Source organism: Megalobrama amblycephala, linkage group LG24 (genome assembly GCF_018812025.1).
Source record: "Megalobrama amblycephala isolate DHTTF-2021 linkage group LG24, ASM1881202v1, whole genome shotgun sequence".
Taxonomy (NCBI): Eukaryota; Metazoa; Chordata; class Actinopteri; order Cypriniformes; family Xenocyprididae; genus Megalobrama; species Megalobrama amblycephala.
Genome location: NC_063067.1, coordinates 25,891,136 through 25,914,663, shown reverse-complemented (window position 1 = coordinate 25,914,663; position 23,528 = coordinate 25,891,136). Strand labels below are relative to the sequence as shown.

Genomic DNA, 23,528 nt, shown 5'->3' with positions numbered 1-23,528 from the left:
GATACTGTCAAATACAATCCAAAATCTCCTTCCTCTCATCATCTCATCCACAAGCTTCTTGTTTTGGGCGTTGAAAGGGGCATTTTTACTGCTTGATAAATATAAACAGCATGGCACAAAGCTTAATGTGCTCATCGTCTCCTAATTAGGACCCATAATAGATAAATGTTAAGTCTGTTTTTAAAACAAAGAAAAGCTGTGTAGTGCAGTCGTGCAATGTGCCAACTGCTTTGACATGATTATCGGGTTAACTAACTTGTATGCAAGGGCTCACAAACTACTGAGTGTTCGAACTTACAAAGTATACACCTGCCTAAAGGGTTAGTTCACACAAAAATGAAAAGAAAAAAAAAAATGACTCACCCTTATGTCATTCCGAACATGCAAGAATGTGTTGTTCATCTTCGAAACATAAGTGAAGATATTTTAATGAAATCTGAGAGTTTTCTGTCCCTCAATTTACAGACCATGCAACTAACACTTTGACACTTCAAAAAGTTCAAAGAGATTGTAAAACTGCTCCATATGAATGGAGCAGTTTAGTCCAAATTTTCTGAAGAGACTTGTTTGCTTAATGCAATATACAGTTTGAGTTTAGACTTTTATTCACATATAAACATTAATTAGCGAACATAAATGGAAGCTCAACTGTACTTGTTTGTATATGCACTTGTTTTAAATTTGTTCATTATATAAAGTGATCGAGTTTATTCAGAAAATTTGGACTAAACCTCTCAATTCATTAGATTAGATTTACGATCTGTATGAACTTTTGTTTTAAACATCAAAGTGGCAGTTGTGTAGACTGTCAATGGAGGGACAGAAAGCTCTCAGATTTCATTAAATTATCTTTATTTGTGTTTTGAAGATGAACGAAAGTCTAAAAACAAATAATGTTGTAACTTACAATATATACATGATATTTTTAATGATTTCAAAATACTATCAAAAATTTAAAAAAACTTCATAATCGCAATTCATTTAGGCTACATGAAATATGCCCTTACTGTATTTTTTCTTAAAATGTTTTTTTCGTGCTTTCGTGTACAGAAAGATGTATTTTTTGAGGAGGCTGCAACAACGACTAAAGCCAGGGACACACTTAATGACTGTAAGGCCGATTATAAATGTAATTTGATACTTTCAACTGATCTTGCCCAAACACGTCGAATCAGAGCCAGTTGCGTTCAGTCTGTTTATAATCTGTAAGTATTTAAATCCACTTCAGTCGAAGGAAACAGTTTTTAAGTGTGTTGATTTCAGTCTTAGAATGTTTCAGCTTGTCGTTCAGTGTGTCCCCAGCTTGAAGGACTCAGCAGTGAGGGAAGTAATCGTTAAAATGTAAGTTCTTTGAGAATTTGTGCACTGTTTAAATGTACATCTAAATGTAATAATGTACACTGCCAGTCAAAGATATTGAGATTTGGAAGGAATTTTTGATGGAAAATTTTTGGCATTATTTTTCTAGTCTTCAGTGCCACTTGATCCTTGATCATTCTAATATGCTGAATTGATGCTCGGACATTTCTTTTGAAATGTGCTGCTTCATATTTTTGTGTTCTTGAGCATCAAATCATCATATTAGAATGATTTCTGAAGGATCATGTGACACTGAAGACTGGAGTAATGATGCTGAAAATTCAGCTTTGATCACAGGAATAACTTACTTTTAAAAATAGATTAAAATAGAAAACAGTTAATAGTAAAACTATTTTAGAATATTAAAGTAAAACTACTTCACAATATTATTTTACTGTATTTTTTCATTGAATGCAGCCTTGGTAAGTCGAAGAGACTGCTTTCAAAAGTAAAAATGCAACTTCTAACAGTGTAATTCAACCTTTCAGCTGCCAGAGGAGGATGATGATGGCAGTGGTGACCGAGGTGACTGTGCAGCTCAGGATGAAAAAGAGGAACAACATGTAAGTTAAACATGCTTTCCTCATACCTTTCTAACAAACAATAAACCTATACAATAACTACTACAATAAATATTTTTTTAGCTTCCAGTTTGCCAAAATCCAAAGTGAATATATAGAGACCATCCTCCTATCCTTGCCTCAGAAGAACCTGAGAAAGACACTCTTCCTCTTCACTCACAGCTCTCCATCATCTACCTCTGCAACACTGTTGGAAAGAGTGTTCTACACAGCTGAGGACACGGAGAGATCTCAAATTCTTCCTGAGAATGAGAGATCTCAAATTCTTCCTGAGAAAGTCCACATGTTCATTTTCTTGAACAAAAACTGTACATGTATTTTTGGGTGGGCCAAACTATTATTTGAAGAAATGTTAAAAAAAAAAAAATCTTTATATTGTTCTTTATACATATCTTTTATTCTTTATAAATGTCATCTTCTGGATTTTTTTTTAGCTTTTGAGAAGCTCAAGGACTGTATATCTTTGGTAATTGTGATATTGTCTGGCAGTAAAGCAGTATTAAAGCACATTACCTCAGTATATTTGTAGCAGCTGCGGGAAATTGTTTAAAATATATTTTTTTGCAAATAAAGTAATAAAATATCTGCTGAATCTTTTTCATATCTTTGTCATTTTTGTGCCAAATTATGGGTAGTAGTAATCATAAGAGTATCTATAAATATAATTGATAAAATCATTATTTAACTATACCCATCTAATGATAAAACACTTTGTCAATTAAAAGAATAAAACATATTAATCACTGGTTACATTTATTTATTGACTGTATTGTTTGATCTATGAATGTGTTCAATTTATGAATTCATGTGTTCAATTTTCTGTACTCATAACTTGATAACACTTTACATGGTTAAAACATGGTTACATGGTAATGTTCAAATGTATTGGCTTAGTAATTGTACAAAGTAACAATGCTGATGATTTCATGGATGCAGTGTGTTTCTAGCTATTTTCTATCAGAATTTAATGAGGGTTTCTATTGGTTTCCACTACATATTTTGATCTGCAAATGTATTAACCAAAGCAATACAATTCCCTATAACAATTAGAATTTATAAGGTTTTATAGCAGAGAATGAAGTGTTAATCAGTTCTGCATGGATTTCAAGGTTATGGACGGTGCACATCTCCATTCCCTGGAGTAAAGGTGAGAAGCAGATTTTAAGATAAAGGTCGAGGTGGTATTTTGGTCTTTAGGACGTATCTGTCATGTTCCAGCAACGTACCACTAAAACGTCGCCACAACGAATATGGGAATCACAAAGTTACGTCACTGGAACGTTATTCGGGATGCCGTTGCAACTAATATGAGCCGATCCAGTTACGTTTTTACAACGTGCCAGTTTGGTCGAGACGTTACTGTCACGTTCCAGCGACGTACCGCTTTAACGTCGCCACGACGAATATGGGAATCACAAAGTTACGTCCCGAGAATGTTATTTGGTACGTCGTTACAACGAATATGGTCCGGTCCAGTTACGTCGTCACAACGTAACTGTGTTAGCTGGGACCCTTATTCCTCGTCTGGTATCGTTTAAAGCCCTTTGAAGCTGCACTGAAACTGCAATTTGGACCTTCAACCTGTTGGTAGCCATTGAAGTCCATTATATGGAGAAAAATCCTGGAATGTTTTCCTCAAAAACCTTAATTTCTTTTCGACTGACAAAAGAAAGACATGAACATCTTGGATGACATGGGGGTGAGTAAATTATCAGGAAAAGTTTATTTAAAAGTGGACTAATCCTTAGGATAATAATTCCCTGGATAATAATTCCGCAAACTGTAATTGCAGGTTTCAAACAGAGGTGGCGCTTTTATTTTATTCTATAAAACGAAATGCACTTTGTCTCAGTAGAGACACCGTAGTTTAGGACGCGTGAGAAACGTGTAATCAGAAAGTCGAAACGCTTCTTGTTTAGTTATTTATTACATTTAATTATTAAAGAAAGAGCTGTGGGTTCTTCCGTATGATGGAGTTCGTCATAAAAACGAATCAAGGTTTGTTTTATTTCTCTGAGTTGAGTAATTTATTTGACTTCAGGTTTGTCTTTAAATTGTGATTTTGTGTTATGTTTTAACTTATAGGGGATACTAAATGGCTAATTCGCCATAAAGTGTGGAACTACATCGAGGTGAAAAACCTGGCCAGTTTTCCTCGTCCTGTACACAACAGAATTCCAAATTTCAAGGTATCTTTAAGTTATCAACGGCCTTTTATAGAGCAGACCGGGGCTAGAAAGTGGTGAGTGGGGCACAAACTAACGCGGGTTTAGTTGTATGGTTTAAACTAGACCTTTATCTACAGATCTATAGATCAAGTATGATAGTAACCAGTGGCGTAGCTTTTGGGTATGCAGGGTCTTTCCGTATGAGGGGTGAATTCAACAAAATTTGATGATTGCTAAGCAAACTGAGAGGAGAACTAACGTGTATACGCACGCCAGCCGTCTGGCCAAAATCCCATAGTATTCAGGCGTCAGACGTAAGATATGAGACGTTAGACGTCACGGTCACGTGTTGGAGCTGCGCTCAAAGTGCGCGGCGGCGATGGCGGCGACGTAGTTGAGAAAGTATATTTTTTTTACTTTGCGTCTGGATAACGTACGTGTGGATAAACGCCTGGATAACGTACGTGTGGATAAACGCCTGGATAACGTACGTGTGGATAAACGCCTGGATAACGTACGTGTGGATAAACGTCTGGACAACGTACGTGTGGACTAACGTCTGGATTTGTATGTGTGGATAACACTAATGATATTTTAGCTTTATTCCTATTTTGCCCAAAGGAAGCTTTAAGGTGTAAATGTTCATAACTTGGAGGAAGCATTAAATCTGTCTCCCTGATTGAAGCTTGGCCATTCCTCCGGCCACCTCTGTTGAGCAAGCACCGAAATAACAGCTGACTTTTCTCCGTTCAAAGGACACACCGGCCATTCCAGCTGAACTAAGGCATTCACCTCTTAATATGGAAAATAATAATAACAAGCCCAAAAATGTATATAAGTGGCCATGGTAACACTGCAAGTGCGCTTGGCTTGAAGCAGCCAAACAAATAAAACACAACAGAGTCGAGCTCGACGGTCAAACGTGTTTATTTTATTTTTTTTAAAGCGCATGTTTACTTAGAAAAATAATGGAAAAGTGCTGCAATGGCATAAACAACCTTAAGGTTAGAACAACGAAATAAACAAATATAGATTGCATGGTTATACACGCTCGTTTGAGATGTGTTGCATTAATTATTATTAGAAGACTTATTTATTTGTTCTCATGTGCTTGTATTCGATTTGTCTAATAAATTGAATTACTATATTTAAGCTTTAGTTATATTTTAGGTGATGTTGCTGGGCAAGTGAATTAAGAACAGTGCTCAGTCATAAAAAAAAAATAATGTGTGTGCGTGTGAGGCGCCGGCGCGATCACTTATATTTTCTTATAAAAGCGGGAAAAAAATAAAATACTCAGACATTTATGGTCACCTTTATGTAACACATTTCGAATCTGTGAAGGGTTAAATGGGCCTATTATTTTTGTACACTCACAATAAAAATAAAAAATTGCCTGTAAAACAAAGAATATAAAAAGAATTATATTTTGTTAATATGTTTATTAGGTAAAATAAATTTGCGCATAGGTTATTTATTCCTTTAGGATTTAATCCTGTTTTTCTCCATTCAGAAGCGCTGCAGGTGCCTGAAGATGATGATGATGATGATGATGATGATGATGATGAATCCTCACATTCTGTTGTTTATTCTGCTATTCCTTCATGTAGGCTAAAACGAATTAAACCCCTGGGATTTTATTAATGGGTCACAGACAGGTATCCATTGTAATTTCGTTGAATTCTAATTTTATTTTACTTTGTCGGTTAATGAAAAGATAATGATCTCGTCGGTTGAAAGTCAGAGGGGAAAAACGAAATGACATCCACAAGGCAACATTTCTAGTTTTCGTTTAGTTTAAGTTTGTTTTACTAATATATATAGGCCTATATTTTTTTCTTATATTCAGGTTTATTTCGATTAGCATAAATGTTTTAATAGTTTTAGTTTTTGTTAGTTTATAACCCTGCCTGGGAAAAAAACATCCACAGAACTGCAGTCAATTTTCCAGCTGTTTAAGCCATGAATATTTACAAATATTCACAAACGATTTATTGCCGTCTGGGACACAATCTCAGGCCGGGAGTCTCAGACTTGTCGAAGCCAAATACAGTTATTGATGCTTGGGAAGCTAACCGCAATTTCTTAACGATCAGCATTTTATCTGAAAGAGGTTCACCTGAAAATGTTGTCCAATAGAGGGAGCCACAGGATAAGGAATATTTTAAGCTTATATTCCTTATTTTTAAGCTTATTTGTTTCCATACTTTTGAATGTATAACCATTAAATTTCTTTAACCATGTTCTGACAATATAGTTTTACTGTTCATTTACATATGTGAAATGCTTATCCCATGAATAATTATTTTTATTTATTCTAATATGCTGCCTTAACTAATATGACAGTTTGTTCTGCATGTGTATTTATTTTTTCCAGTATTATATAGGCTATAGCTTAAATTAAAACTTCTATTAAAATATTACATGATTGAAGTGTTTGATAATAGGCCATAGCTTGCTCTCTGAATTAATCTTTTAATTTCGAATTTGGTCTTTTAATTTAACTGTCTTTAATGCTTCATGCATTTTTTTATAAAGGATTTCTATGGGGGACAAAACTCTGAAACAACATGTTTTACTTAGATAATGCAGTAATGTCATTATCTTAGCAGTAGTGTTTATGACAGGAGAAATGTGTTGATTAGTTGTCTCTGGTTGTCATTGACATTAAGCGCGGGCATTTTCAAGTTAAGCAATAGCACATCTTTTAATGTCAGTTATTGATTGGCTAATAGTGTCGGTCATGTTTTCGTCAACATATTTAAACAAAATTAGGAATGGAGAAATATTCAGTGATTTTGAGGTGCTTAAATGTTAAATGTGTTTTTTTCTTTTTTCTCAAAACAAACCAAAAACACTAATTTACAGAACTTCAGACAATTTACAAAATAACAACTGGCAAAAGTTACTTCAGACGTCACGGCGCAGACGTCACGTAGCTTCTCACGCGGCTTCTCAGGCGAGAAAGGGGGCGACGAAAGTGTCACGTTACTTATCACACGTCATTGGTCGCGGCTTCTGCTCACGGCAAGGTACGCGACGATCGACACGACTGATTGCTTAGTTAGCATCGTAAATAGCAAAACGACACCCTATAAAACGACACCCTATATTTCCGCAGCCAAATACTTTCAAAGTCTCGCACGCGCGTCTGTGCGCAAGACAGAACCCCTGTTCAGAAAAATTACGGAGAATAGAAATAATGTTGTCAATAACTTGTTATAGCCTATCTATGTTAAATGTACTAAAAATCATTAAGAAGCTGAATAAATTGACCATGAAATGGTCCATGCCCATGTCTTAGCGATGATCTATTGTATTTGACCGTTATTCGCTTTTCTGTCATTTTTAAAGTGGGTTTCTGAAACTTACGCATGCAGTAGGCTAATGTAAGTTGTGCAGAATTTTAAATGAGTTATATTGGTTTTCTGAGAAAAAAAACAAAAAAACAAAAACAAAAAAACAACAATAACAGCAGCAAAAAACGGCTACGTCCGCGCATTTTAAGTTACTGCACAAGATGTGAATACATGTAACACTCACTCGCTGGGGTGGATACTTTTTATTCAGCAAAATAAAATGCACATATATAAAACGTGTTTTGTTCCTAATAATGGAGAATGACTGACAGCCGCAGCGGAGGCAAGAGTCTATGGAAGCATATGGCAATATTCAGTTTGAAATGTAATATGCAAAATAGAAATGCAATATGTAAAATGGCAGTGCATTTCTGTATTTAAGTCTACTTTTTCCATACCCATATGTGCAACGTTTGGAGCAAAATAATTCAAATTCAATAATATAATTTACATTTGCTATTTCCTACACTAGTTTTAACATATAATTTAAACATATTTTAACGCTTCATAAGTTGTAAATGTAAAATAAAAATGTATTACAGAAATGATTATATACAGGTGCATCTCAATAAATTAGAATGTCATGGAAAAGTTCATTTATTTCAGTAATTCAGCTCAAATTGTGGAACTCGTATTAAATAAATTCAATGCACACAGACTGAAGTACTTCAAGTCTTTGGTTCTTTTAATTGTGATGATTTTGGCTCACATTTAACAAAAACCCACCAATTCACTATCTCAATAAATTAGTATACTTCATAATATCAATTAAAAAAAAAAAATATTTTAAACAAATGTCAGGCTTCTGAAAAGTATGTTCATTTCTATGCACTCAATACTTGGTTGGGCCTCCTTTTGCATGAATTACTGCATCAATTCGGCGTGGCATGGAGGCAATCAGCCTGTGGCACTGCTCAGGTGTGCCACAGGTGTAACGGAAGCCCAGGTTGCTTTGATAGCGGCCTTCAGATCATCTGCATTGTTGGGTCTGGTGTCTCTCATCTTCCTCTTGACAATACCCCATAGATTATCTATGGGGTTCAGGTCAGGCGAGTTTGCTGGCCAATCAAGCACAGTGACACCATGGTCATTGAACCAGCTTTTGGTACCTTTGGCAGTGTGGGCAGGTGCCAAATCCTGCTGGAAAATGAAATCAGCATCTCCATAAAGCTTTTCAGCAGAAGGAAGCATGAAGTGCTCTAACATATCCTAGATGGCTGCATTGACTGTGGACTTCAGAAAACACAGTGGACCAACACCAGCAGATGACATGGCAGCCCAAATCATCACTGACTGTGGAAACTTCACACTGGACTTCAAGCAACATGGTTTCTGTGCCTTTCCACTCTTCCTCCAGACTCTGGGACCTTGATTGCAAATGAAATGCAAAATTGTACTTTCATCTGAAAAGAGGACTTTGGACCACTGAGCAACAGTCCCGTTCTCTTTCTCCTTAGCCCAAGTAAGACGCTTCTGATGTTGTCTTTGGTTCAGAAGTGGCTTGGTACATGGAATGTGGCAGTTGTAGCCCATTTCCTGAAGACGTCTGAGTGTGGTGGCTCTTGATACACTGACTCCAGCTTCAGTCCACTCCTTTTGAAGCTCTCCTAAGTTCTTAAATGGGCTTCGCCTGACAATCTTCTCAAGCCTGTGGTCATTCCTTTCACTTATACACCTTTTCCTACCACACTTTTTCCTTCCAGTCAACTTTCCATGAATATGCTTTGGCACAGCACTCTGTACATGCAATGACCCTCTGTGGCTTACCCTTATTGTAGAGGGTCTTGATGATTGTCTTCTGGACAACTGTCAAGTCAGCAGACTTCACTATGAATGCTGTTGGGATTACTGACCTAAACCCAGTATTTATACCCTGAGAATGGTAATTTCATAGAACTTGAAATTAAATATTCTAATAATTTGAGATGCTGATTTTTTTTTTATTTTGATGAGCAGCAAGCTGTAATCATCAAAATGAAAAATTGGGAATGTTGGACAATAAATATATGAATATAACAGCTTGATTTAGCGTTGTCTAATGTCCGTTAAAGCGAAAGTGTCCAAAAGTGGGAGTTATGCGATAACGGACACAGCAATGCATCATGTATTATAAGATCATGTTTGTAGCGTGATCCATTAAAACGTACAATATATATATTTCAATTCCAGTGATAATATTATTATTATTAGGGGCCTAGCCCCTATTGTAATTGTACGTTTTCTTATTAGGGGCCAAGCACCGAAGGTGCTGTAGCCCCTATTGTATCTGTTAGTTTTATTATTATTATTAGGGGCCAAGCCCCGAAGGGGCTGTAGCCCCTATTGTAATTGTAAGTTTTCTTCTTATTATTGTTCTTCCTCCCGAATGGGAGTCTATGGCAGCCGTATCAACAGAGCATGAGAAAATGATGAAATTTGGCACACTTGTAGTGATGGTCATGTCTAGAAATCTGACCAATTTTGGAGTCTCAAGGACCAACTCTATAGCGCCACCACCAGTGCAAAAATTCAACATTCTAAAGGTTATAACTTTTGAAACATTTGTCCTAGAAAAAAAAAATGTAGTACATCTGATTCGACTCTTCATGCTGATGCTTTTCAACTTGTTACATTAAGTCTCCGCCCATGACAGTAGCGGCCATTTTGAATAGTACAGTATTCTGTTTTTTCGCTGCTACTCCAAAATCTTTCCAATTTTGTTGAAACTTTGAGATGATCTTTGGTCTGAGCTGCACAAAAATGACTGAACAGATTTTTTTTATTCATCTTTGTTCAAAAGTTATGATGTCACGAAGTTAACGAGGTTGACCTGAAATTGCTATAGAGGCTGTATCTCGGCCAAACTTTGAGCAATTGAAACAGAAATTGGTACACTTGATCAAGACCATGATCTGAGGTTCCATGCCAAATTTGGGAACAGCGCCACCTACAGTTCATGAGATCTGAAAAATGGCTATTTTGGCCAATAACTTTTGAACACAGTTCTTGGTATCTTTGGATTCCTTGGGCCATGCCGAATCCGAGGATATCGAATTTGTCAACATCGGATGAAAAGCATGTCCGCCATTTTGAATTTTGTCATAAATTGCAATATCTTTTAAACAATTTGACATATCTTCACAAAAATTGGTACGTATGACCTTGAGAAGGTCCTGAATGTACCTGATAAGTTTTAAAACAGCACCACCTACTGTTCCACAGATATAATGTTTTTTGCAAAAACGCTTATAACTTTTGAAAACACTTTTCAAAATGTGTATACTTTGTCATTTTATTCCCTGGCTAATGCCAATTCCAACGATGTGTGATTTGTCATTTTCCTTAAATGTACCTGTCTGCCATATTGAAGTAAATGGAAAAACTGAGAAAAAACTGTTTTCTACTCCTCCTACAAATTTTGGTCAATTTTGTCCAAAATCAGCTCAGATGATATGACTGATATGATGCATAGAAATGACTGAATGGATTTTCGCTACCGTTCCCGAGATATTCGTCTCTGAATGTGACCTTGCTTGTGTTGTCTTATGTTAGTTAGCTTAGCATGCTATTTGCTTAGCATGTTAACCAGTTGTCATTCTCTTTAATGTGGCTCTTCAGTTATCAAGTTAACCATGAGCTTCATTAGCATTAAGTTAGCTTAGCATGCTAATATGGTTACCATGCTAAGTAATGTTTTTTTTGTAAATTCTTTCTTACACTAAAAGTTTTCTTCCACAGCCTGTTGAATGTGTATCCTCAAGTAGCTCAATGTGTAAAACCAAGTACCTGAAGAGCCCTGTACCCAAAGATAGAAGTTTGAATCCCGGGTGGAGTGGTTTTATGAAATAGTGTGTTCTGATTCCTTTTACTACCTCTTGGATTAGAAATAATGCTTTTTGTTTCATGCTGTGTTCATTTTCATCTAAGCTTATGTACATTCTGAGTTCATTCTCGCCCGTAATTCTGAACCAGCTGTTTCATGTTTGTTCATTTTCTGCTGTTTTTCCTCTTCCTGCTCTGTACTGCACTACAGCATGATGAGCTGCAGAATGATCTAAAGTTATTAAATATAACATTCAGTGCAGTTTTATAAAAATTCTTCATTTTGAGTTCATTTTCACATGAACTAATAAACTTGTGCCAACATTCACCTGCACAGTGGTGCAATGAGATGAGAAATGGGCACTGGACCCAGATGTCGTGAGTTTGAATCCCATGTGGGGTGACCTTATACAATTGTGTGTAATGAGTCATTTTGATTCCTTTTTTATCCAAATAAGCATTGTACTAATCTTTATTCCTCTTGAATGAGATACAAGTGTTTTTAGTTCATACCGTGTTCATTCTCAGCTGAACTTCTATTGATTTTCATTTCATTTCCACCTGTCCTTCTGAACCAGCTGTTTTGCATGTACGTTCAATTTCTGCTGTTTTTGCTCTTCCTGCTCCGTATTGCGCTACTGCCCCTTCTGGGGCTTGGCCCCGAATTGCTGCTTGCAGCTATATTTATTAGTAATTGTTAGTTTTATTATTAGGGTCCAAGCCCCGAAGGGGCTGTAGCCCCTATTGTAATTGTACGTTTTCTTATTAGGGGCCAAGCACCGAAGGTGCTGAAGCCCCTATTGTAATTAGCAAATTTGTTTTCATTAGGATTATTATTAGGGCCAAAGCCCAAGGGGCTGAAGGCCCTATTGTTTTCTTTAGGATTATTATTATTATTAGGGCCCAAGCGAAAATTCGCGCAGGGCCCTCTTGTTCTTCTAAGGATTATTAGGGCCCAAGCGAAAATTCGCGCAGGGCCCTCTTGTTCTTCTAAGGATTATTAGGGCCCAAGCGAAAATTCGCGCAGGGCCCTCTTGTTTTTCTAAGGATTATTATTATTTTTTTTTTTTTTTTTTTTTTTTTTTTTTTTTTTTTTCCGTCTTCCGGGGCTTTTTGGGGGCCTTAACATGCTCAAAAACTCTTGAAAATTGGCACACACATTGGAATCACCACATGAAGCTGTCATCGGGGTGAGAAGTCGACGAGGCACCAACGGAGAATCGGAGTGTTGCAAATGAGCTTGTTTCTTTGAATATGAAGTTATTGCCTTGGTGAGTCTCATTCTAAGTCATATCATATTATGTGAGAAAAGAGTCACTAACTCAATAAGTAAATTGATATGAGAAGTGACTTATATATATATGTGGATTTATATGCGCTGTAGTAATAGCACAAGGGCTACGAGTGCTAACGAGCTAATGAGATGTCATGAAATGTGACGATTAAGTGTCAATAAGTTCAAAAAAGTGTTGAAATGATGAGTTAATGTATTATTTGAAGTGTATACAAGATATTTGCTGTTGATGTTTGAATTTTATATTAATTGTTTTGCTTTGTTTATGCAAGGCTAGGTTTTTTTCCTATGTTTATTTCTACGTGATCTCCTGCGAGAGTTTACTGTTTTGTGCCATATTTATGGTGCGTTCAAGTCATGTCGGAAAGATCGTATTTACGGGCAGAACCGACATGAACGCCACCACAATGTCGTAAATACCAGTGGGAAGCTCGTAATTTTCTTTAAGCTCCGATCTGTACGAGTTGGGGGCGTGTCAGTCAGAAACAGTGAAATACCACAATACTTACAGGTATTTAGCAGTGACATTGTCAGGCCACATGAAGATTACCAGTAAAAAAAATGTCATCAATATAAAAATGTAATATGTAACAATAAAGTTTACAATGGCTTCATAAATTAATAAAAAAAAATGCAACATACAACTAAGAATTCTTTGCTCTCATTTTTTAGACAGAAGTGTTGTTATTTTGTGTAATTAATTTAGAGAGCACACCGCCATCATACCAACAAAAGGACTTGAACGTACAGTCGTACACACGACTTCCCACCTGTAAATACGAACTTCCCAGGAGGACTGCTAGCTGCCTCTGCTAGCTGCCTCACGTCACAGAACTCAAATAATTCACAGCACATGAAACTCTTTCACCTAGATATTTCACATGAACTGTGTCTGTACCTGACTAGTAAATACAAAAAAATTCCGAAACCTTTTAAGGGTAAAAATTTAATTGATGTTCAAAAATGAAAATCACAGATAAATTAGATAAACAAATGATAAAGCTTGGGCTCTGAATATTAGATCATTTCTTCAAAAGCACTTATTGTAAATGAAATTATCACAGAAAATAAACTAGACTTGCTGTGTTTGACAGAAACCTGGCTAAAACCAGACGATTCATTATTTTAAATGAGTCTAGTCCTCAAGGTTATGACTATCGACACAATCCTCGACAGAAAGGCAAAGGGGGAGGTGTTGCTGTAATTTAAGTAATATATTCAGAATCATTCAAAAGAATTTCAAATATAACTCCTTTGAAGTGATGGTGCTTTATGTAACATATGTAGTTGACATTTGTGCTGGCTACTGTATACAGGCCACCAGGGCACCATACTGACTTTATCAAAGAATTTGCTGATTTTCTATCAGAGTTAGTACTGGCTGCGGATAAAGTCCTTGTTGTTGGTGATTTTAATATCCATGTAGATAATAATAAAGACGCATTTGGATTGGCATTTGCAGACATTTTAAACTCTATTGGAGTTAGACAACACGTGTCAGGACCCACTCATTGTCGTAATCATACCTTAGATCTAATACTGTCGCATGGAATTGATATTGATGCTGTTGAAATTCTACAGCAGAGCGATGATATATCAGATCATTATTTAGTGTCGTGTATAATACAGTTAGCCAAGGCTACAAAACCACCACCCAGCCATATATATGGTAGAACCATCACTTCTACCACTAAAGATTGCTTTATAAATAATCTCCCGAGCAGTTTCATCGCCTTAGTACACCTGACAACTTAGAAGAACTCGATGCTGCAACAGAAACTATTGGCTCTCTCTTTTCCAGCACATTAGATGCAGTCGCTCCTTTACGTCTAAAGAAGATTAAGGAAACTAATCCAACGCCGTGGTATGATGAGCACACTCGGGCTCTAAAACGAGCTGTGAGAAAAGCTGAACGTAGTTGGAAGAAAACAAAACTAGAAGTTTTTCGCCTTTCGTGGAAAGAAAAAATGATTGATACAGAACGGCTATAAGAAATGCTAGATCTACTTATTTTTCAAATCTCTTAATAGAAAACAAACATAATCCTAGGTACTTATTTGACACAGTGGCTAAATTAACTAGAAACAGAGGTTCAACTGCTGACGTTTCCAAAGAGCACAGCAGTAATGACTTTATGAACTTTTTACTTGCAAGATTGACAATATTAGAGAGAAAATTATAAACATGCAACCGTCTACAGTTTCGCTTCAGACAGTGCACTGTAGTGTCCCTGAGGTAAAACTAGATCATTCGCCCTATAGGAGAGGAAGAATTATCTAAACTTATCAAATCATCAAAATCAACAACATGAGTTAGACCCAATGCCGACTAAACTACTGAAAGAAATGCTTCCAGAGGTGTAGGTCCACTTCTTGATATAATTAATTATCGTTAACACTAGGATACGGCCAAAACTTTTAAGCAGGCTATTATTAAACCTCTTATTAAAAAACCTCAACTAGATCCGAGAGATTTAGTAAATTACAGGCCAATCTCGAATCTACCTTTTCTGTCAAAGATACTAGAAAAGGCAGTTTCAACACAACTGTGCTCCTTTTTAGAAAGAAATGGAATCTGTGAGGATTTCCAGTCAGGATTTAGACCATACCATAGTACTGAGACTGCTCTCGTTAGAGTTACAAACGATCTACTCTTATCATCCGATCGTGGCTGTATTTCTCTATTAGTGTTATTAGATCTCAGTGCTGCTTTTGACACTATCGATCACAACATTCTTTTAAAAAGACTTGAAAACTATATTGGCATTAGTGGAATTGCTTTGGCATGGTTCAAATCTTACTTATCTGACCGTTATCAGTCTGTAGTAGTTAATGAAGAGATGTCGTATCGATCACAAGTTCAATATGGAGTACCACAAGGCTCAGTACTAGGACCGTTGCTTTTCACTCTGTACATGCTGCCCTTAGGAGAGATAATTAGGAAGCATGGTGTTAGTTTTCACTGCTACGCTGACGATACTCAGCTCTATATTTCCTCGCGCCCTGACGAAACCTACAAATTCACAAAACTAACAGAATGCATAGCTGACATTAAAAACTGGATGACAAATTTCTTATTATTAAATTCAGAAAAAACTGAATCCTAATCTTTGGACCAAAAACTTCCTCACGAAAAAACCTTGAATACTCTCTAACACTTGACGGGTGCTCCATTAAATCTTCGTCCTCAGTTAGGAACCTGGGTGTGCTTTTTGATACCAATCTTTCATTTGAAAGTCATGTTTCTAGTATCTGTAAAACCGCCTTCTTCCATCTAAAAAATATATCTAAATTACGACATATGCTCTCAATGACAAATGCGGAACAGTTGGTTCATGCATTCATGACCTCAAGACTAGATTACTGTAACGCTCTACTGGGTGGTTGTTCTGCTCGGCTTTTAAACAGACTACAGTTGGTCCAAAATGCGGCAGCTAGAGTTCTTACTAGAACCAGAAAGTATGACCATATTAGCCCAGTTCTGTCAACATTACATTGGCTCCCTATTAAACATCGTATAGACTTTAAAATCTTGCTACTTACTTATAAAGCTCTAAATGGTTTAGCTCCCCAATATCTAAGCGAGCTCTTGGTGCATTATAGTCCTTCACGTCTATTGCGATCTCAGAATTCAGGCCAGTTGATAATACCCAGAATATCAAAATCAACTGAAGGCGGCAGATCCTTTTCCTATTTAGCACCTAAACTCTGGAACAATCTTCCTAGCATTGTTCGGGAAGCAGACACACTCTGTCAGTTTAAATCTAGACTAAAAACACATCTCTTTGCTCTTGCATACACATAACACATTATCAATACATTAACATTTTTCAAATCCGTTAAAGGATTGTTACGCTGCAATAATTAGGTCGGCCGGAACCGAGAACATTTCCTATAACACTAGATATACCTGTACATCAGAATAAGAGTGGCATCTACGCTAATATCTGTCTCTCTGCTTATCCTGAGGTTTTCCGGGTGCTGGATCCAGGCCGTATCCAGATCAGATGGAGAACCTGTGTCTGGACCTGACTACAACGTAGCCCAGGAGACAATGGGCCTACAGATCCAGTTCTGGCTGCATCTATAATTCAGATTTTTAAATCTCCGTATCCGCTTACATATATTTATATATAATCTATTTTTAATCTCTATAATAAAAATGTATAATTCAGATTTGATCTCCATATCCATTTACATATATTATATATATCTTCCAAGGGGTTTTTTCCCTCCTAGGACTTTTTTCCCAGTGCTAGCACGCTGGGTTTTTCTCCTAGGGGGTTTTTTCCACCCCTGGGAGTCAGCCGACATTGGCTTAATGTAGCACCATCTTGTATATGTTACATATTACCACGCTTGCTTGTACAGCTTATTTTTAACCATTTCTCTTTTTTCTGTGCTCCTAATATGTAAAGCTGCTTTGAAACAATTACAAATTGTAAAAAGCGCTATATAAATAAATTTGACTTGACTTGACTTGACTTGACTTGGACGCACCATTAATCCTTTTGGAGAAGAATTGTCTGTGTATCAGACGCAATTAAATGTGCACAGTGGTGTGCTACCCATGGACCTGGTTCCACTTTGAACTGCTTTGAAATCATCAACTGGTAGGAAAATTTAAATTTTATTTATTTTATTTTTTTGGACCCCATAACAGTATATATCATGAGTAATAATCACACAACATATTTTTTATGAATAAGCATTTATTAATAAAAAGTGAAAAAAAAAAAATGTATAAAACTTTTCCTTCTATCACTTTGAATGTGAATGTGGTTTGAATGAAGTCTGTGTTTTGCAGTGATAGTCCCTAAGACAGTTCTTTTCATTTGAGAAGCACAGGCGAACATGCACTTGATACAGTGTATTTGTGTATCCATTATTGCAGTGTCTGCAGCATCCTCTCTTCGTTTTTACTGGTAAATGTGCAGTCATGTCTTTGTGTACATCCAGACGGGGTGGTCCGATGACATCTTGGCATTCTGAAATGGAAAAAGTTAAAAAAAATAAATAAGTGAATAATACATATGGGTCTTATATTGTAGTAGATAAACTGAAAAAATAGACAGGGTGGTAGACCATGTGTTGAGGGTAGAGATCTAAGAATTATCCATCAAAGTATTATAATTTCAATGCAAATGCTAATCAAAATTCTAATCAAAATACTGTCTGGATCACCTATTATGCTTTCTACATATCATACTAAAAGTAACACATGCATACCCCCAGAGTACTTACAGGTTCATATTCAAGACCATTGACAGACATTCAGAGCCTGTTTTTTATATCCTAATGCTATAAACTGCTACCTGGGCAACACTCATAAAAAAAATCTCAGGAACATTTAGAAGTTAAAAAACAAATAAACTACAAGGATGTGTTTAATTATTGTCTAAACTAAACTAAGTACAAATTTAACAGAAAAGCACATTTAGAACTTAGTAACAATGAATCTAACAGTTTAAATTTCAATTTGTGACCATGTGAGAAGTGCAGTGTCCTTATGTGATGTGTAGGAGCACAGGCTATTTTGACTACCACTCTAGCCCAACGTTGTAGAATTACGACATGGTATAACAATCTCTAAATCAAATTTGATTAATGTTTTCCAAAATAACTAAATATACCTGTGTTCTAGACATTGTAATAAACACAAAAAAAAAAAAAATATAAGGAATTTTACTTACTTGAATCTTGACAAATCCAGTCATGTAAAAAAAAAAGGAGATGAGCTTGATGCGAAGTTTGCAGGTAGAGTGAGTTCATGGTCAGATGACCGGACATATAAACACGTCTTCTATCCAATAGCATTGTGAGGACAAACAGTAGAACCCATTAACTATGTAAATGTGGTCTTGAGAGAAAAAAACAAACAAACATTTGCAAGCCTTTTTTTTTTTTAATTGTTGAAAGTGGTGTAACAATGGTCTTTACCTTTTAACCCTTTTATTGCAGACTCACTGTGCTTCAGTTTATTGCCAACTCTAATCAAACACACCTGAAGCAGCTAATCAGGCCAGTTTATTTGTAGGCCACTGACAACATAGTATTACATTTATTAGTTTGATAATTAGGTTAATTCAAATTTAAAAACACTGCAAAAGATAACTTCACACTCATTTGAATTTGAACTATGACACTATATCACTATTGTTACAGGACTAGTTTTCTAAATGTTCGAGTTACAATTATTATTTTTACAATTAAATTATTTTTATAATAAATTATTGATATAATTCAAATTATATTAAAATTATAATAAAATCTTTAATTACATTTCACAAGATTATAAAAGTGGCTGTTTAAAATAAACTTAGACATGTACCTTATTATTACCTGAGGCTCTATTTATTATTTTTTTTCATTTTATTTTTTGTCTTATACCACACATATTAAAATTAAATGAAAGCATGCTTTTGGTGCATAAGATTGGTGCACAAACAACAGCTCAGGGAAGTCAAAAAACGCATGAAGAGAAATGTGAGGATTATACAACATCAGCAATCACAGACATTCGCATTAAGGCTGGATTAGTTTTTTCAGAGCACTGTGGAGTTTGCACAAATAACGTAATTTGGTCTAGAATTTTTATAGGGGTTGCCTGAGAAAAAACCCAGACGTTTCAGATTAGGATGATATTCTGCACTTATTTGAAATTGATTTATAACATTCTGTGACATGAAAGTCATTTCAATTTAAATGATCATGGATGTGGCTTTTGTGGTTTGTTATCATAAAAGCATCAGCCACTGCAGTAAATGTGTAACCGTTTTAAATGCCCACTGTCCGCTGTGCACAGTTGCCCTGAAGCCACCGGGGTGGCGGTGCCACCGGGCTTTGGCCCGTCATCGCTGCTCGCAGCTATATTTATTATTATTATTTATTTATTTATTTAGGTTTTGGGGTTTTTTGGGGCCCTTAACATGCTCAAAAACTCTTGAAATTTTGCACACGGGTCAGAACCTGCGGCCATTACAGCTGGAGAAAAGCTGGTACCCGGGCGTGGCAGGGGGGCTCGACAGCGCCCCCTTGAATGGGGTCCGAAAACATGGTCTATATATCAAACACGCTTGCACATACAAGTATAAAACTCGGTACACATATAGACCTCATCAGGCTGAACAACTTTCGTACTCTACGTTATACGTCACCTCAACAGGAAGTCAGCTATTATGGGTTGTTTGAAAAACACATGCTCTGGAATTTGATATACTCCTCCTAGGCGATTAATCCAATTATCCACACTTATTGTTCTCATTAAACTGGACAACTTTCTCATTTACAGTCATTAGCTCTGACCAACAGGAAGTCAGATATTTTGGTTTAAATGTGGATTTTTCAAACATTCTTACGCACACACTTAAGCTCTCTTAGACATAGGGTCTCAGTCCCCCTACCCCCTCCCTCTGTGTGTGTGTGTGTGTGTGAGAGAGTGAGTGAGTGAGTGAGTGAGTAAGTGAGTGAGAGAGAGAGAGAGAGAGAGAGTGTTTTACACCTTTGATCAGTTATTTAACTCTTTCATTTGTAGGCCACTGACAACATAGTATTACATTATTAGTTTGATAATTAGGTTCATTAAAATATAAAAACACACTGCAAATGATAACTTCACACTCATTTGAAATTGAACTATGACACTTGTAACCCGGGTAATCAGGTTGATATAAAGAAAGCTAAAGAAAAGAAAAAAAAGAGAGAAAAGTTCCAGAAGGAAAACTGTTTTGTCCAATCACGGCTCTCATTTCAGTGACTGACTCTCCTAAGAGCCAATGTTAGCAGCACTCTCATAAGGCCCGCCCACAGGCTGCGCCGGCGCTGTTGCACTGCGTGAGAGGCAGAGAGAGAGAGAACGAGTCTGACGAAGTAGAGACCCTCCGTAAAAGCTTTTAATATAGAGAGAAAAGAGATTAAATGCAATAAATAGATCATATTTCTGAACGGATGTGGCCACATGAAGCTGTCATCGGGGTGAGAAGTCGACGAGGCACCAACGGAGAATCGGAGTGTTGCAAATGAGCTTGTTTCTTTGAATATGAAGTTATTGCCTTGGTGAGTCTCATTCTAAGTCATATCATATTATGTGAGAAAAGAGTCACTAACTCAATAAGTAAATTGATATGAGAAGTGACTTATATATATATGTGGATTTATATGCGCTGTAGTAATAGCACAAGGGCTACGAGTGCTAACGAGCTAATGAGATGTCATGAAATGTGACGATTAAGTGTCAATAAGTTCAAAAAGTGTTGAAATGATGAGTTAATGTATTATTTGAAGTGTATACAAGATATTTGCTGTTGATGTTTGAATTTTATATTAATTGTTTTGCTTTGTTTATGCAAGGCTAGGTTTTTTTCCTATGTTTATTTCTACGTGATCTCCTGCGAGAGTTTACTGTTTTGTGCCATATTTATGGTGCGTTCAAGTCATGTCGGAAAGATCGTATTTACGGGCAGAACCGACATGAACGCCACCACAATGTCGTAAATACCAGTGGGAAGCTCGTAATTTTCTTTAAGCTCCGATCTGTACGAGTTGGGGGCGTGTCAGTCAGAAACAGTGAAATACCACAATACTTACAGGTATTTAGCAGTGACATTGTCAGGCTTTTCTGTTTACAATGAAGTAAGCTGATTACCAGTAAAAAAAATACGAATGCATCACAATATAAAAATGTAATATGTAACAATAAAGTTTACAATGGCTTCATAAATTAATAAAAAAAAATAAGCAACATACAACTAATGCACATTCTTTGCTCTACATTTTTTAGAAGCAGAAGTGTTGTTATTTTGTGTAATTAATTTAGAGAAGGCACACCGCCATCATACTCAGACAAAAGTGACTTGAACGTACAGTCGTACACACGACTTCCCACCTCGTAAATACGAACTTCCCAGGAGGACTTGGACGCACCATTAATCCTTTTGGAGAAGAATTGTCTGTGTATCAGACGCAATTAAATGTGCACAGTGGTGTGCTACCCATGGACCTGGTTCCACTTTGAACTGCTTTGAAATCATCAACTGGTAGGAAAATTTAAATTTTATTTATTTTATTTTTTTGGACCCCATAACAGTATATATCATGAGTAATAATCACACAACATATTTTTTATGAATAAGCATTTATTAATAAAAAGTGAAAAAAAAAAAATGTATAAAACTTTTCCTTCTATCACTTTGAATGTGAATGTGGTTTGAATGAAGTCTGTGTTTTGCAGTGATAGTCCCTAAGACAGTTCTTTTCATTTGAGAAGCACAGGCGAACATGCACTTGATACAGTGTATTTGTGTATCCATTATTGCAGTGTCTGCAGCATCCTCTCTTCGTTTTTACTGGTAAATGTGCAGTCATGTCTTTGTGTACATCCAGACGGGGTGGTCCGATGACATCTTGGCATTCTGAAATGGAAAAAGTTAAAAAAAATAAATAAGTGAATAATACATATGGGTCTTATATTGTAGTAGATAAACTGAAAAAATAGACAGGGTGGTAGACCATGTGTTGAGGGTAGAGATCTAAGAATTATCCATCAAAGTATTATAATTTCAATGCAAATGCTAATCAAAATTCTAATCAAAATACTGTCTGGATCACCTATTATGCTTTCTACATATCATACTAAAAGTAACACATGCATACCCCCAGAGTACTTACAGGTTCATATTCAAGACCATTGACAGACATTCAGAGCCTGTTTTTTATATCCTAATGCTATAAACTGCTACCTGGGCAACACTCATAAAAAAAATCTCAGGAACATTTAGAAGTTAAAAAACAAATAAACTACAAGGATGTGTTTAATTATTGTCTAAACTAAACTAAGTACAAATTTAACAGAAAAGCACATTTAGAACTTAGTAACAATGAATCTAACAGTTTAAATTTCAATTTGTGACCATGTGAGAAGTGCAGTGTCCTTATGTGATGTGTAGGAGCACAGGCTATTTTGACTACCACTCTAGCCCAACGTTGTAGAATTACGACATGGTATAACAATCTCTAAATCAAATTTGATTAATGTTTTCCAAAATAACTAAATATACCTGTGTTCTAGACATTGTAATAAACACAAAAAAAAAAAAAATATAAGGAATTTTACTTACTTGAATCTTGACAAATCCAGTCATGTAAAAAAAAAAGGAGATGAGCTTGATGCGAAGTTTGCAGGTAGAGTGAGTTCATGGTCAGATGACCGGACATATAAACACGTCTTCTATCCAATAGCATTGTGAGGACAAACAGTAGAACCCATTAACTATGTAAATGTGGTCTTGAGAGAAAAAAACAAACAAACATTTGCAAGCCTTTTTTTTTTTTAATTGTTGAAAGTGGTGTAACAATGGTCTTTACCTTTTAACCCTTTTATTGCAGACTCACTGTGCTTCAGTTTATTGCCAACTCTAATCAAACACACCTGAAGCAGCTAATCAGGCCAGTTTATTTGTAGGCCACTGACAACATAGTATTACATTTATTAGTTTGATAATTAGGTTAATTCAAATTTAAAAACACTGCAAAAGATAACTTCACACTCATTTGAATTTGAACTATGACACTATATCACTATTGTTACAGGACTAGTTTTCTAAATGTTCGAGTTACAATTATTATTTTTACAATTAAATTATTTTTATAATAAATTATTGATATAATTCAAATTATATTAAAATTATAATAAAATCTTTAATTACATTTCACAAGATTATAAAAGTGGCTGTTTAAAATAAACTTAGACATGTACCTTATTATTACCTGAGGCTCTATTTATTATTTTTTTTCATTTTATTTTTTGTCTTATACCACACATATTAAAATTAAATGAAAGCATGCTTTTGGTGCATAAGATTGGTGCACAAACAACAGCTCAGGGAAGTCAAAAAACGCATGAAGAGAAATGTGAGGATTATACAACATCAGCAATCACAGACATTCGCATTAAGGCTGGATTAGTTTTT

The 23,528-nt window shown here is 35.9% G+C and overlaps 1 protein-coding gene and 1 long non-coding RNA gene across 2 annotated transcripts in view; both read left to right on the top strand.

Moving 5' to 3' along the window:
* The first annotated feature begins 1,783 nt into the window (after window positions 1–1,783).
* LOC125259656 lies at window positions 1,784–2,460 on the top strand. Its single transcript, XR_007182867.1, has 2 exons — window positions 1,784–1,922; window positions 2,004–2,460. It is a non-coding gene; the product is annotated as an uncharacterized LOC125259656 (long non-coding RNA).
* A 17,506-nt stretch (window positions 2,461–19,966) lies between these two features.
* The window catches only part of LOC125260187 (protein NYNRIN-like), a 36,659-nt gene continuing 33,097 nt past the window's right edge, over window positions 19,967–23,528 (top strand). Inside the window, exon 1 of the mRNA XM_048178423.1 lies at window positions 19,967–20,616. The gene's annotated coding sequence lies outside the window, so the exon portion shown is untranslated. The remainder of the gene's footprint in view (window positions 20,617–23,528) is intronic.